We start from the raw sequence: 16,298 nt of genomic DNA, 5'->3' as shown, positions 1-16,298 counted from the left end.
CACACACACACACACACACACACACACACACACACCCACCCTTTACAGCACACCGCACATACCCCTTACACACCCCTTATACACACACCCCCTTTTCATACACCCTTTACACATGCCCTTTACACATAACCCTTTTACATTTACACCATATATACACACAGCTCCTTTACACCTAAACCACACACATCCCTTTCATACACAATCACTTACACCCTTTACACAGGTCCTTTGCACATACACCTTTTACACCTACACCGTATATACACACTCCTTTTACAGCACACCACACACACCCCTTGCACACGCACACAATATATACACACCTCTTACATATTCCCTTTACACAAATGCCCTTCACACACACACACACACACACACACACACACACACACACATCCTTCACACACATAGAACGCTTTTGTTCCGCGGGGCGCCAATGGTACGCCCGCTGCCCGCTGCCCGGTCTTGCGCCCGGACGCCCCGCTGCAGTTCAACCGGCTGCCCACCGGGTGTCGCCCCGCGCCTCCCCGGGCCCTCTCTCTCCTCCCTCCCTCTCTGGCTCCCCAGCTCTCTTGCTCGCTCGCTCTCTCGCTCGCTGGGGCCGGACACAGACTGCCTTCAGCTGCCGGCGGATCGGGTTGGAGCCGCGGCGGCGGCTGCTGCGGAAGAAGGGGGGAGGGAGGAGGAAAACAACCGCCCAGCGGCCGGCTGACCCGCGGCGCGGCCCCCAGCCCAGTCTCCCGGAGTTCGGACCCGCTCAGGTAGGGCAGCCGCCCCCGCGCCCCAGCCTCGGACCTTCACCGCCCGCGTCTGCGAGGCTCCCCGAGTCCCACCTGTGCGGGGTACCCCGACCCGCGCCCTCCTGCCTCGCCCCCCCCACTTCTGCCCGCCCGCATCCGTTCCTCCCCTCCTTTCTGCCCCGTGTCCCCGCATCTCCATCCCCTTCTCTCCCTGCCATCCCGTCCCCTGCATTGCTTCTCTGCTCTTGCCCCCGAAGCCCCATCCCCTGCGTCTTTATTTTCTGCTCTTAGCCCCCATCCCTCTGCACCCTTAGTCCCTACCCTTCCGAATCCCTTCTCCACCCCCGTCTCCTGCATCCTTATTTCCAGTTTTCAAAGCCCTCTTCATTCAGTCCTGTTCCCCAACCCTCTATAGCCCCATCTATCCTGCCTTACCCCCCAAACTCCTTCTCTTGCTCTTGTCCCCTTCCACGCGATTATGGGCCCCCTTGCCCAATTCCTGCCTCCTTTCTTTCTGGCTCCCAACACGGGCTCTTCTCCCATACCTCATCTGCCTCTGCTTCTCTGATCTGGATCTAGCCCCTTTCTCATTTCCTCCATCTCAGCCCAATAACCCAGTACCCCCATTAAGTCTCCTTTTCTGTACTATATGCTTCTTCTTCTCCTCCTCCTCCCTCTCCCTTACGCTTCTCCCCCTCACCCCCTTTCTGGACTCCATCTACCAATCTTTCATTCCCCCACCCCCCACCCCTACTACCTTGTGCATCCCTGGGGGAGCCTAGCATTGACCTCCCTTAGATCAATTGTGCCCCCCTTCATTCTATCCCCAGTTTACCAGAACCCAAAATCTGGAATTAGAAGTGAGGGAGAAACTCCAGAAACCTGCAGTGGGGTGTGTGTGTGTGTGTGTGTGTGTGTGTGTGTGTATGTGTGTAAGGGGGGGGGGCGTTGCTGATTGAGATTCACTCCAGTGAGGCACAAACAGTGCTGTGAAGCTGGAATTGGTTCAGGCCTGGGGAGACAGAGAGGGTGTGTGTGTGTGTGTGTGTGTGTGTGTGTGTGTGTGTGTGTGTTGGTGGGGGAGGTGAGATGGGAGGTGAGGATCTGGGAGGAAGAAAATTTCTTCTGGGGTTGGGGTTTCAAAACACTTGAAATGCTTATGTCTCCCCTGGCTTCCTGAGAGCCTAAGTCCAAAGGGGAGGAGTTGGGGAGAAGCAGGGCAGAGAGTTGGCCAGGGTGCCTGAGGTTTGGGGAGGGAGGGAGGGTAAGAGCAGAGTTATCTGGTTCTTTCTGACTGGCAGGAGCTAAAGTCATGCAGGCTAAGATTTCTCCCATCCGGACCTCTAGCTGTAGAGAGCTTGGCATCTGTTCTCTCCGCTGCCATCTTCCTCCCAGTGCCTGCTGTCTGGTTACCATGCTGGTGCCACCTCTCTGTCTCCCTCCAGTGGATCTCCTGAGCATGTGTTGGAGTGGCTTAGATTGTTCAGAAGGGGCAGTGGGATCCTGTGCTGGCTCTCTCCTTGGGGGCTGGGCACACCTGTGCCCCCTGGTGTTTTAAAAATTACTGGGATGTGACTTCTTCCTCTTTCCTGGACACTTGCTTCAGCCTTAGCAAAGGAGACCGTTTCCTAGTAGAAGCAAAGAGGAGGCTTCCCACTACCTGTGGGTTATTTGGGTGGTTAGAAACACCTCCTTCCACACCTGGAAACAGATTAGCATTCGCCTGGGACAAGACAGAAGCTGTCCATTCAGCAGCGGACACCCATACAGTGCCAATGGAGACATGAGCTTCTGCTTTATCCTGGGGATCTCATGGGATGTTTGATGGGAGGCAGTGTGGAGTTCACTCCTCTAGTCTCACAAAGAAGGAGGGGACCACTGGGGTCTTCCAGCTCAGCATCACTGTGCTAGTCTTCTTTTCTGAAGTTGTAGCTCATTCCTTATAATTAATCAGGTTTATTATTTTCTCCTACTGGCTGGATGTGTTCCTCAAGGTCATGACCCTTTGGAGAATTAATCTAAAATGCACACACTACAGTGTCTGGGTTTGTTTAATTTTTTTTGCCTTTTATTCCATTTCTGTTGATCAAGGCTTCCACTGGGAGCCAAGGCCTCAGCTCTCCCATCAGCATTCTCTCAGATCTCCTTCCCCTCCCCCTCCCCTACCCCCAGCTAGTCTTATCTTCTGGTTTCCTAAAGTCCCTGTGCCTGCTGTTCCACCAGAGGGTGAGTGGTGGGGTTACCCACCTGTCTACAGATGCCACCCTCAGGCCTCTGAGCCCTGTGGGGAGGGAGGTGATGTTGATGCTACTGGGAGTGGGGTAAAGCTTGGGAAAAGCCTTGATTTTCTCTGTCCCTTCAACTCTTTCACAGACTGATATTGGTCCTCTGCCCCAAAATTCCTTGTGTCTGTTTTTTAGTTTGGGAGAGAGAGAGAGAGAAAGAGAGAGAGAGAGAGAGAGAGAGAGAGAGAGAGAGAGAGAGAGAGAGAGAGAGAGAGAGAGAGAGAGGCAGAGACAGACAGAGACAGACAGAGACAGACATAGACAGAGAGACAGAGAGAAACAGAGACATACAAAAAGATACACAGAGAGGAGAGAGGGAGGGGGAAATGGAAAAGGAGGGAGGTGTTATTCTCTTAGTCATTTAAGAAAAGGAGAGAACTTTTTAAAAGGAGAAACTGAGAGAGTACCCTGAGCATGGCAACAGTAGGGCTGAGTATAAGTGAAGGTCCCAAGGCAGTTGCAGAAGAGGACCCTTGGTAGTCCTCCTCCCTAAAAAGAACAAAACCTTTGCAAACTGCAAAATGATGTTGACCAACTCGGGTTGCAACCCATTGCAGAGGAGGTTGGGAGTGATACCAGGGAACTGGAAACATTAGATGTGTTTGGAATCACCTAGGAGAGGAGGGAACTAGGGGCAGGTAGGTGACACAGTGGATAGAACACTGGGCAGGGCGTCAGGACTACCTGAGTTCAAACCTGACTTTAGATCCTTACTAGCTGTGAAACCCAAGTCACTTAACTTCTGTTGCCTCAGTTTCCTTAACTGTGAAACAGGGATAAGAACAATACTTATTTCAGGATTGTTGTGAGGATCAAATGAGATATTTGTAAACCACTTAGCAAAATGCCTGGCACATCCATAGTAGGTATATATAAATGCTTATCTCCCTTCCCCCACCCCATGCCCAATAAAAGAGAAAATGGTTATGAGGCTGGAAATGAGCAGGTAAATTGTGGTTAATGTGTTTGGGAAAGAATCGCTTGCTATTTCTGCATAACAATACCTTACCATCTGTGTAACACCTTTCAAAAAGCTTTCAAATAGATTATTTAATTTGTTCTTTACTACAAAATGGGGAAATAGTCAGGGCAGCTTTTAATTATTTCTGGTCTTTTTGATGAGGAAACTGAGGCTCAGGCCCAAGCTCACAAAAGAATGTGGTAAAACTGAGTCTTACAGAAACGCAGAATCTCAGAGTTAGAAGCTACCTTAGAAAACAAATATTGACAATTATCTTTACATGTAACTGGAAATAATAAAATGCTTTTATGATTAAAAAATAAAGAAGCCACCTTAGAGGCCATTCTTCTCCATCTGGGACCTGAGCTCACACCCAGGTTTTCAAACACTTGAAGTTCAGTGCTTTTCTCCGAGCCCACCTCTCCATTCTGGTCCCTAGATCTATTACAGCTAAGTTACCCGCTCCTATGCTCTATGCTTGACATGTTCATTCACTTCAAGAGCCACCCTCTTCCTTTTTTCTGTCCATCTCTATTATCTCCTTTAAAACCTGGCTCAAAACTTACTTTTTTCACAGTTGCCAAGAATCCTGACCAACTCTTTCTAACTTCATTATTTCTTGTAGCTGTGTCCCCTGTACATGCTCAAAACTGCCTTTTATTGACATATACCGATATAGATATATGTGTGTACCCCTACTTTTGAATGCTTTATTTTTAAGAAAGTTTCTTCTTAGGCAAAGTCTGTCTACCTAGCTAGTCTGTCTCTCGATCCATTTGTCTGTCTATCGATCTATCTACCCTTTATCTGTCTGTCCATCTGTCTGTCCATCATTCTGTCTGTCTGTCTACCCATTATTTATCTATCCATCTATCTTTCTACCTACTTAAACTGTGTGTCAATCTGTCCATCTATCCATCATCTATCTATCCATCCATCCACCCCCATTCTACCCCCACCCCATCCATCCATCCATCTATCCATCCCCTATCTATCTATCTATCTATCTATCTATCTATCTATCTATCTATCTATCTATCTATCTATCTATCTATCTATCTATCCATACATCCCTCTAGCTCTATATCGAATTCAATCCCAATGCATTTACCTTAGTAAATATGTCTAATATTGTGCAAGGCCTTCAAACATCTTCATTTATTTCTAAGCAGGTTCTCTCTATCTCGTTAACTGCTATCCTCAGGTCACCCTGGCTGATAACCTTGGAACCATTCTTGACATCTTCCTTACTATCAACAAGTCCTGCTAAATCTTCCTTTTTTGTCTCTAGAACTTCTCCATTCCCACAACTACCACTATGTAGTCCAGGCCCTGGCTAGATTACTGCACTAGTTTCCTCATTGGTCTCCTTGCCTGCAGCCTCTCTTCCAGTTAGTTCACCGCCCCCCCAACCCTTCTCCACCCTGCCGCCGCTGCCAGATTAATTTTCCTAAAACATTGCTTTTGACAAATCATTCTCCTGCACAGAAACCTTCAGCACTTGCTCATTGTTTGCAGCATGAACTGTTAACTCCTTAGTCTGGCATTCAAGGCCCTCCATGGCTCCTCATCTTCTAGATTCATCACCCACTCATTCCTAGTGTGAGTTAGACTGGCCTCTTTACTATCTCCTTGACACGTTTTGTGCTTTTACGGAGTATCACAGAAGTTCAGTTGGTAGGGACCTCCAACATGGATCTGAGTAGGATTCCCTTCTACAGGACAGTCCCAACAAGCCAACCTTTATTTGAAGGCCTCCAGTGAGGGAGAACCCACTGCTGCTGGAGGCAGCCATCCTACTTTAGAATGGCTCTCTCATTTTTAGGAAGTTCTCTCTTCGGTGCCAGTGAGTGAACATGGAAGACCTGTACTTTTCAGTCCAATCAGTCAACCAATTACTCCCACCTAATTAATGTAACTAAGATATGATATATGTCCTGATTCCTTTATCAGGTGATACCACTTCTTTGATTGAGCTATAGAATCAGTGAAAGATGAAAAATAGGTAGGAACAATTCCTAAACACCTCATTTGAATCAATCAATCAATCAACTAAAGGCATAAACTAGGTGGGGAAAAGTCCTTAATCAATCTGAAAGGAGTGAAATGCTAACAACCATTGGACAAAATGGGATGAAGCTACAGAGAAAGTATATTGGGCTCGGCTGAAGAGAATTTGGTCTAGGCCTGTGGGGCTTGGATAAAAACAGCAAACCAGTTTAGAATCGAGGCTTCCAATAGCACTGGCCAGTCTAGTGATGGAACAGCACCAGCCAAGCTCCTAAGAGGAAAGCACTTGGGGGAAGGGGATCAGAGAGGAGAGCGTTTCTGTCTTTCATCCTCCCCCTTTGCCCAGAGGAAGGGATAACCAGTGTTCTTAGAAGAGTGAGTGCTAATGGTATCGTTTGCATCAAAGGCTTGTGATGGATAGATGGAAGAACCATTGTTAAAGGGCCTACTATGTACCAGGCATTTTATGAATATCATCTCATTTGATCCAAGTTCTGTCCTGGGACTTCTTGTCTTCTCCCTCTATACTGCTTCACTTGTTGATCTCATCAGCTCCCATGGATTTAATGATCATGTCTATGTGGATGATTCTCAAATCTATCTATCCTGCTCCAGTCTCTTTGCTGACTTCCAATCTTGTATATCCAACTGCCTTTCAGACATCTCGAACCCAATGCCCAATAGACATCTTAAATTCAATATACCCCAAACTGTACTCATAATATTTCTCATTAAATCCTTCCCCACCTCCTGCCTCCTTCGTACTCTAGAGAGCAACACCATCCTCCCAGTCCCTCAAATTCCCAACCTAGGAGTCATCCTTTATTCTTCACTATCTCTTATCCCTCAAATCCAAGATGTTGTCAAGGCTTGGCAGTTTTACCTTTGCGAAATTTCTTGAATATGCTTCTTTTTCTTCTCTGTCACTGCCACTACTCTGGTGCAGACTCTCATTACCTCATACCTGGACTACTGCAATAGGCTACTGGTGGGTCTGCCTGTCTCAAGTCTCTCCCCACTTCAGTCCTTACCCCATTCAGCCACTAAAGTCCTTTTCCTAAAACTCAGGTCTGATTGTCACTCCCCTGCTCAATAAACTCCAGTAGCTCCCTGTAGCCTGCAGGGTCAAATACAACATCCTCTATTTGGCATTTAAAGCCCTTCATAACCAGCCCCCTCCTACCTTTCCAGTCTTTGTACACCTTACTTCCCAGAATGTGCTCTTTGATCCAGTGGCACTGGCCTCCTGGCTAGGATACTCCATCTTTCAGCTCCTGGCTCTCTCTCATGTCTGGAATACTGTTCATCCTCTGCCCTGACTACCAACCTCCTTGGCTTCCTTTAAATCCCAATGTAAATCCCACCTCCTCCAGGAAGCCTTCCCCATCCCTGTTTAATTCTAGTGTCTTACCTCTATTAATTATTTTCTAGTTATCCTGTATATAGTTTTGTCTATTTTTATTTACATGTTGTCTCTCCCATTAGATTGAAAGTTCCTTGAAAGTAGATACTGTCTTTTGCCTCTTTTTATATCCCCAGCACTCACCACAGTGCCTGGTACACAGTAGGCACTTAATAAATGTTTATAGCTTGATCCTTACAATAATGCTGGGGGGTAGGAGGAGCTGCTATTGTTAAACCCATTTTATCTGTGAGAAAACTGAGGCAGAGAGAGGTTAGGTGACTTGCCCAGGGCCATATGGCCAGTTAGTATGAGATATGAACTCAAGGCTTCCAGACTTCAGGCCCAGTGCTCTGTTCCTTGTGCCACCTAGCTGTCTCTGTGACAAACTGGACACACCAAAGAAAGGCCACTTTAGGATTCTACAAGGTCCCTGACCCTTGAAGGCCTGGAAAGAGCTATATAGAACTCAGGGGGACATAATGAGGATTCCAGGAAGGGAGAAATCCCAGGAGGAGCTGTGAGCTTCTGTGTGCCAAATATCCTCTCTAAGCTTGAGCCCACTTTGCCCGTAACCCTGTGTGTGCTTGTGGGAGAATATGCCCCAGTCTTTTTGTTTGGGGAGGATTTTTAGGGATGTTTTTTGGTGTTTCAGTACTTGTTATATATCCCCTTATAAAAGCTAATTGATATTAATTGATTAAATGACATTGGGAAGCACAAACATGTGGGCTCCTGAAAAATAGGGACCCCCCCCCTCCTGCCTCTCCAGGTTACCTCTAGAAGCCTGTGGGAAGGCACAGTCAGCTGCCCTCTGGGGTTCAGGCCTGTGGATGGGAGTGAGAGTAAATCCAGAGACTGTGCTGAGACCTGTTTCTCCTGATGCTAGAGGTGGGCTTGGACCCAAGAACCAGTTTAGGATTATGGAAAGCAAGTGAAGCATTATGCTCCTCACTCAGTACTTTGAGCCTTGGATGGATACACCATCTATCTAATCCACAGGTGGACTCCACTAGTGGTGCAGACCACCCACGCAGCTCTTCGTTCTGTGTAGCTTTTGTCTGTGCCCTTTTGTAAGGCCATTACAGGCAGGCAGGGGGTCCTCCCAGTTCAGTGAGGGCCCTCCTCTAGAGCAGCTGACATCCCATGGATGCTTATGGAGTACAGCCACAGAGCTTGTCCATCCTTTATCCCTTGCTCTCTAGTCCTGTGATCTAGGTTTGAATCCAGGCACTGCCTACCTATGTGATCTTGAGCAAGTCACTTCCCTCTTTGGGGTTTATTTTCCTAATCTGTAAAATGAAGCAGTCAGATTATTTGACTCCTAAAGGCCCTTCTAGCTCTAGAATGAATGAATGAATGAATGAATGAATGAATGAATGAATGAATGAATGAATGAATGAATGAAACATGTAAGTGCCTTCTGTGTTTAAATCAGTGTACTAAGCACCAGGGATATAACCAGAACAACCAAACTGTCCATGCTCCCAGGGAGCTTGCCTTTTAATAGGGGAGAGAGCACATATTGATGGTTTCCGCTGCAAGTCAGATGGAAAGGTCCCATGGTCCTTAGGGCATGGCAGCAAAGCAGATGGCAATGTCTCTTCTTGAAAGTCATTATTTCCTGTTATATTATTCCTGTGGTGCTTGGACTCAGGTCAGCTCCTGGGCTACCCTCATTGGAGTCTGAGGAGAGATGATGTTCAAGGTGGTGATGGAGGCTTGACTTGCTGGTCACATGCTATCTCTTGCCTCTCCTTCAGGTGCTTCACTGCTTCACCTAGGCTGGCATACCTGCCCTTCAAGTGGCAATTGGTTGCCAGGTGATGAGGATGGCTGGCTCCTTCTCTATAGAAGTTGATTCCCCAGATAATGGCTATGAAGACTAGCATATACTATGATCTTGATGTTGATATCTTTTTCTTTTTTCACCATATCTCCATTGGTAATGTCGCAACCTGCTTCTGCACACCCTCTGTGTGTGTGTGTGTGTGTGTGTGTGTGTGTGTGTGTGTGTGTGTGTGTGTGAGAGAGAGATTGAGGCTTAGTGACTTGCCCAGGGTCACACAGCTAATGTGTCTGAGGCTGGATTTGAACTCAGGTCTTCCTGATTCCAGGGCCAGCGCTCTATCCATTGTACCACCCAGGTACTCTTACACCCTGTGCCTCTTTATGGTCCTTTAAGTGACCTTCTGCCTTCTCTGCTTGGACCACTCATATCCCTCAAAGTCCAGATGAATTCACACTTTCTCTGTGAAGCCTTTGCAGAGCCTCTTTCAGCTCTCAAGTCATCCTTCTTCCACCTATTGCCCTTTGGAACTCTATATATCTGCTGCTGGTATTAGTTACCCTTTCAAGTGTATATATCTTGTTTTCTCAGCCAGATTCAAAGTTCCTTGAGGGCAGCCATAGTACCTTATGCTCCTTAGTTGTTACTCAGTAATTCTTTATTTGATTACATGTTCATTGTCTAATATTTGTGCACTTTGAGATACAATGTAGTTGGTTGTGGTGGTACTGAGAAAGTGGAGACTTGGTAGATTGCTTGAGCTCAGGAGTCCTGAGCTATAGTAAAGTCCATCTGGTTTCTGCACTAAATCTAGCAGCAATATGGGAAACCCCCTGGGAGTGAAGGGCCTGCCTGATTGCCTAAGGAGAAGTGAATGTGCCCAGGTCAGAAGCAGAATAGATTAAAGCTCCCATGCTGATGAGTAATGGGATTGGATGTGTGAGTGGCTGATATGATTCCAGTCTAGATGAGACAGAGAGACTGAAGAGGGAGGGAGGGAGGATGAAAGGGAGGGAAGGAGGGAAGGAAAGAGGAAGAGAGAGACAGAGATAGAGAAAGTGACAGAGACACAGACAAAAGGACAGAGAGACAGAGACACACAGAGCAAAAGAGAGACAGAGATGGGGGTGGGGGGAAGAGAGAGAGAGGGAGAGAGAGAGAGAGAGAAAAGAAAGAAAATCCACTGTAAAAGAAACCCACCCTTTCCTTAAACTCCTCTAAAGCAAGGCATAAATGAGGGGTATCCATGTTTATTTTACAAAAGGATTCACTATAGGCTTTTTGTAAGTAGCCAGCATCCATCTAACTCAGTTCAATTAAAAAATACATTGATTATGGACTTCCTGTGTACAAGACACTGCTTGAAAAGACAAAAGAAACAGTACCTGCTGTTAAAAAGCTTACAGTCTATTTTGGGGTTACAGCAGGTAAATACACAGAGAAGTCAATATAAAGTATTCGCAACTTTATTCAGAGTAATTTCAGGAGGAAGGGTGTTTAAAAGATAGTTGCACATGTATTAAACTATTTTTGAATACAGTCTCTCAGAAACCAATTAGTAGATATTTTTGAACACCTACTGTGTGTTCCACAGTGTTTTAGGGACTATGGAACATACAAGAAGAAACTATCACTCCTGTAGAATTTTAAGGTTTTCAAAACAGTTCTCCCAGAACAACTGAGTGAGGTAATAAGGGCAAGGATTTTTATCACTATTTTACAGATGTGAAAATTGAGACTCAGAGAGGTTGGGGACTTGGCCAAGGTCACACATCTTGTAATCATCAGAACCTGAATCTAGGTATCCTGACTCTAAGTTTAGTCCCCTTTCTACTCTATCAAACAAGAATAAGTGGGGAAGCCCTTGTCCAAAAGGTTCGTGGTTTAACTGGGAAAGATAGAACTCATACAGGTGAAACACTGAGGGAATAATTAGATGCTACAGTGTAAGGCAGTGGGTTTTTTTTTGGGGGGGGTTATCTCAGAGAGAGGAAAGATCATTGTTTCAGGCATTGGAGTCAGACTATGTGAAGGAGGAAGGGGTTACAGGACCTGTAGAATTGTCCGAGAGGGCAGTGAGCTATTCCTTGTGGAGGAACAGAATGAGCTATGCCTCATTCTTTTATTCCCCAAGGTATAAAAGAGGATAGAAAATAAACATTTGTTAGTCAATAAGCATTCATTAAGTTCCAACTGTGTGCCAGGCAACATGCTAAGCATGCCAAATACTAGATACAAAAAGAGGCAAAAGACAGTTCCTATCCTCCAGGGGCTTGCAGTCTAATGGAATAGTGAGGAGACGTGCCTGAGTGGAGCAAAGGTTGGAGAGTATAAGACGTAAGGTTGGATAGGTCTGGTGGGACTAGATTATGGTAAATAGTGATAGAGATAAACCACATTAACAACAGCTCTTCAGGGAAAGTCTGCAATGATTTTTAAGTGGAAAGGGGTCCTGAGACAGAAGAGTTTGAGAATTTTTGATGGAGTCTGGTGCCGTTATTTTATACATGAGGAAAATGAAGCTGAGAGGGTGAAGTTTTCTAAGCCATTCGGTCCCCATCCCAGGCTTTCATCCTCAGAGATCAGTCAGTCAACCAGCTAGCATTTATTAAGGCACTGTGCTAAGCACAGGGGATATAAAACAAAGCAAAAACCAGTCCCTCCTCTCAAGGAGCTCACAGACTCATGAGCATGTAAACCCGTAAGTACAGACCAGTTATGTACAGGATAAATTGAGGTCATCTCAGGGGAATGTACTCAGATAATGGAGAACTAGGGAAGGCTTCTTGCAGAAGGTGGGGCATTAGTTAAGATGTGAAAGAAGCCAAGGAAGGCAGGAGATGGTAGTGATGAGGGAGAGCTTTCCCCACACAGGAGACAGATGATGACAGTACTCAGAGTTGTTGGGTGGAGTGTCATGTTTGAGGAAGAGCAAGGAGATCGCTGTCACTGGATCTTAGAATATATGGTGAGGTGTAAGAAGATTGGAAGGCGGGGCAGCTAGATGGCACAGTGGATAAAGTACCAGCCTTGGATTCAGGAGGACCTGAGTTCAAATCTGGCCTCAGACCCTTGACACTTACTAGCTGTGTGACCCTGGGCAAGTCACTTAACCCCAATTGTCTCAACAAAAAACAAAAAAAGAAGAAGATTGGAAGGCTAGGAAGGATCCAGGTTGTGAAGGGCTTTGAAAGCCAAACAGAGGACTTTATATTTGAACCTGGAGGCAATAGGAGTAAAGAGCCAAAGCAGGAGACCTGAGCATGGCAGAGGAGGGAATGAATACATGCTTAGCATTTGTTAAAGGACCGGAGTTAAAGGAGATTTAATAGGATGAGGAATCAATAGCCCAGAGGAGGTTAAAATGTAAGTGAGAAAGAAGCAGGCAGCAAAGAGCACTTAATAAAAAAAAATACTTTTGAGGAAGAACCTGGTGATGAAGGATGCATAGTTGGTAATGTCTACAAGTCGAGAGTCGATATAGTTCTGATTTCCTGGGTTAAGAGCCTCTGAGAAGCTCCCCTGGGGCAGCTGATCCTGTTGTGTTATCAAGTGGGTTTCCCCCTTCTTTTGTTAGAAATCTGCTTTTGGTTAGCAGCTGGGAATCAGCCACTGAGATAGGCCAGGTCTGGCTTGTCATCCCAGTGACTGGTGGATCACTTGAGCTCAGGAGTTCTGAGATGCAATGGGCTCAAGTTCACTGGGTCTCTGTACTAAGTCTAGAACCAATGTGGAGAGCCCATGGGAGCAAGAGAGTACCTAAGAAGGGGCAAACTGGTGTCCAGGCCAGAAATGTTACAGGTCAAAGCTTCTTTGCCAATCAGTAGTGGGACTGGGCCTTTAAGTGACTGCTATTCTTCTAAGCCTAGATAAGATAGAGAGACCCATTCTCAAAAAAATAAATCCCAACCCCCCATGTATGACCTGTTTGTGTGTGTGTGTGTGTGTGTGTGTGTGTGTGTGTTTCTTCTCTATTCCTCCTCCTTGCTCAAGGCAACCTGAGGTATAGTGAGAGAAGTAAACCTGGAACCAGGAAATACTATGGTTTTAAGTCAGGGATTCATAACACCTCTGTCCCCCCATTTTTTGGTGTCATGCACCCCCTTTGGAAATCTGGGGAAGCCTGTGGACCCCTTCTCAAAATAATGTCTGTTGCCTACATTTATAATAGAGTAAAAGGCAAAATTTCATTTAGAGGTTAGTAAAAAAAAATTGATCCCCCCCATTCATTTTCCCATTCCCATACCATTCCCATTTATGGAAACCTCAGGATAGGAATCTCTGGTTTAAGCCCTTCCCCTGAAGCTCACTAATTTTCTAGGCACAGGCAGGTCCCTAAATTTCTCTATGCTTCAGTTTTCTCATCTGTAAAATGGGGGTAATAATGCTTACAATTCCAATCTCATAAGGTTGTTTTGAGGATCAAATTAAACAATACGTGAAAGGCATTTCTATAAAGTCATCTGTTATTATTGCCACATTGAACTCTCTCACCCTTGGAAGAGTCAGATTTCTTTCCCCCGAGTCCAGGACAAAGGTGGCATAGACCTGTGCAGAACAGCGTCAGTACCCAGCGAGATATTGGTGGTGGGAAATAAAAAGATCCCGGAGTTTCAATCTGGGAGGGAGGGACCTTGTTTTTCCACACTCCTGGTTTTATAGATAAGGAGCCCGATGTCCAGAGAGAGGGGGGAGTGTGAGGAATGTTGGAGCCAGAAGGGCCCCTAGAGGCCATGTGATCAAATCCTCCCTTTTTCTATAGGTGAGGAAATTGAGGCCCAGAGAGGCTGAACGTTTTACCCAAGGTTGCACAGGCAGGACTGTGATTCAAGTCTCCAGGCTCCCCGGTGATTGCTTTCCCCACTCTATTTCTTGGCCTCCCTCTTTAGGAATATGGTGTGAGCTTTAAGAGAGATTATCTAAACTCATCTCCAATCTCCACACAGAATGGGACCTAAATTAACCTTGCAAATGGTCTTGATGGATTTTTCTATTCCAAATAAAGTGTCAAAAAGAATATCTTCTGCCTATAATATTTGTTGGTCCTGCTTGCATTTCTAGGGACCTTCCACTCTAACCCCACCAACCTATCTTTTAGAGCTCTCTACCTTTCTGGGCAAGGACCAATGCAATTCAATGCACATTTATTAAGCACTTACTGTGTGAAGAATGCTGCTAGTCACTGCAAGGGCAAAGTTTCCATAAGCCCAAGTCCCTGACCTAATGGAGCTTAAAGTCTAGTCAGGAGAATAGATTGTTGTGGTTGTTCATTTGTTTTGGTTGTGTCTGACTCTTTGTGACCCCATTTGGGATTTTCTCAGTAAAGATACTAGAGAGGTTTGCCATTTCTTCTCTAGTTCATTTTACAGATGAGGAAATGGAGGCAAAAAGGGTTAATTGAGTTGCCCAGGGTCACACAGCTAGTAAGTTTCTGAGGCAAGATTTGAACTCAGGAAGATGAGTCTTCCTGCCTCCAGCCCCAGCACTCTTTCCACTGTGCCACCTAGCTTCTTGGGGAGAATGGATAGAATTAAAATCAGGAAGTGTGTCATATTCAGTCAGACAACATGGATTCAAACTCCACTCCCCATGTTATTTTGGGAAAGTCACCTAACTTTTAACAATTCCTCTCCCATAATATGAGGAGATTAGACTACATGGTGTCTGTTGCCCGCTCCAGTGCTGCATCTGTGATCCCATGCATGTTGCAAAGTAAGGACCTGAGAGAGGGAAGTCACATGTACACAGAGAGGGGGTGGTTGAAGCTATGATAGAGGACATTGACAATGGAGAGAGTATAGAGCAAGTTGAGTATCAGAGAGAGGACATTGGGGAACATCCTCGGACCCCTGATCTCAAAAGGTCAGGAAGAGGACCAGGAGACAGAAAAGCCAACCCACTTGGCATCCAGCCAGATGTGGAACCTAAAAATCAAATGGGCAACTAATAAAATAGAAATGAAATTCCTTGTTTTTCCTGATTTCTCAGTAGGTCTATTGAACAGGTAGTTCAATGTCTGTCCATGGCTAGCTTAACCTATCCCTGACCGATCTTCTGAAAAAAATCCATGCCTTCTGATCTCTGGTAACCAGACTTTCCTCATTCAGGGGTTGGTGATGGGAGGAAGGAAGGAGTTAGAGGTATCGACGCATTAACAGCAAGGCACAGCATTGATTGGAAGTCAAGCTGAACCTTGACTAAGCGAGGTTAATTGCAGCTACCACCCTGTGAGGATGAAACTACATGGAGGCCTTTAATGTTTTTTTTCCCCGTCAGGATCTAGAGGGAAGTCAGGTGTGGTAACCTGGGTTGCTCAGTTAGAGAATAAAGGGCAGGACAGGGTCCTCATTTGGATCTTAAAGATTTGGAATGATGATGGGAAATCAATTGGAGATCAACCGTGGCTGCTTCCAGTGCAGTGGAAGAGGAGAAGTCAGGTTGGAGGAGAGACCAGATCACAGTCATGGGGGCTGGAGGTGGGGGGTCAACCTTGCCCATCTACAACATTCATTCTTTTTTTAAAATAGTATCTTATTTTTTCCAATTCCATGTAAAGACAAATCTTAATGTTTATTTAATGAACATTTAAATGTTCATTTAAAAAAAAAATTGTGTTCCAAATTTTCTCCCTCTTTCCCCTTGCCTACTCCACCTAGGATGGTAAACAATTTGATATAGGTTATATATATGCAACATGCATTCAATAAACATTTATGAAGTTCGTATTATGTGCCTGACATCATGCTAGGCACTGGGGATATCAAGATGAAAGAGCCACCAAGCTCAAGGGGCTTATATTCTCCTGGAGGGAAATGACATGCACTCAGTAAATATATAAAAAGTAAATCGGGGCAGCTAGATGGCACAGTGGATAGAGCACCGTCCCTGGAGTCAGGAGGACCTGAGTTCAAATCCGACCTCAGACACTTAACACTTACTGGCTATGTGACCCTGGGCAAGTCACTTAACCCCAATTGCCTCACTAAAAAAAAAAAAAAGTAAAAAAAAAATGTAAATCAATGGGGTCAGCTAGGTGGCACAGCGGATAAAGCACCAGCCCTGGAGTCAGGAGGACCTGAGTTCAAATTCGGTCTCAGACACTTGACATTTA

At 45.7% G+C, this 16,298-nt stretch overlaps 1 protein-coding gene across 5 annotated transcripts in view; it reads left to right on the top strand.

Moving 5' to 3' along the window:
- Positions 1–570: 570 nt before the first annotated feature.
- The window catches only part of GRIK4 (glutamate ionotropic receptor kainate type subunit 4), a 714,483-nt gene continuing 698,755 nt past the window's right edge, over positions 571–16,298 (top strand). For all 5 annotated transcript variants that reach the window (XM_043998089.1, XM_043998087.1, XM_043998088.1 and 2 more), the window contains exon 1: positions 571–761. The gene's annotated coding sequence lies outside the window, so the exon portion shown is untranslated. The remainder of the gene's footprint in view (positions 762–16,298) is intronic.

Source organism: Dromiciops gliroides, chromosome 3 (assembly GCF_019393635.1).
Source record: "Dromiciops gliroides isolate mDroGli1 chromosome 3, mDroGli1.pri, whole genome shotgun sequence".
Taxonomy (NCBI): Eukaryota; Metazoa; Chordata; class Mammalia; order Microbiotheria; family Microbiotheriidae; genus Dromiciops; species Dromiciops gliroides.
This window is presented reverse-complemented; position numbering and strand designations above follow the sequence as displayed.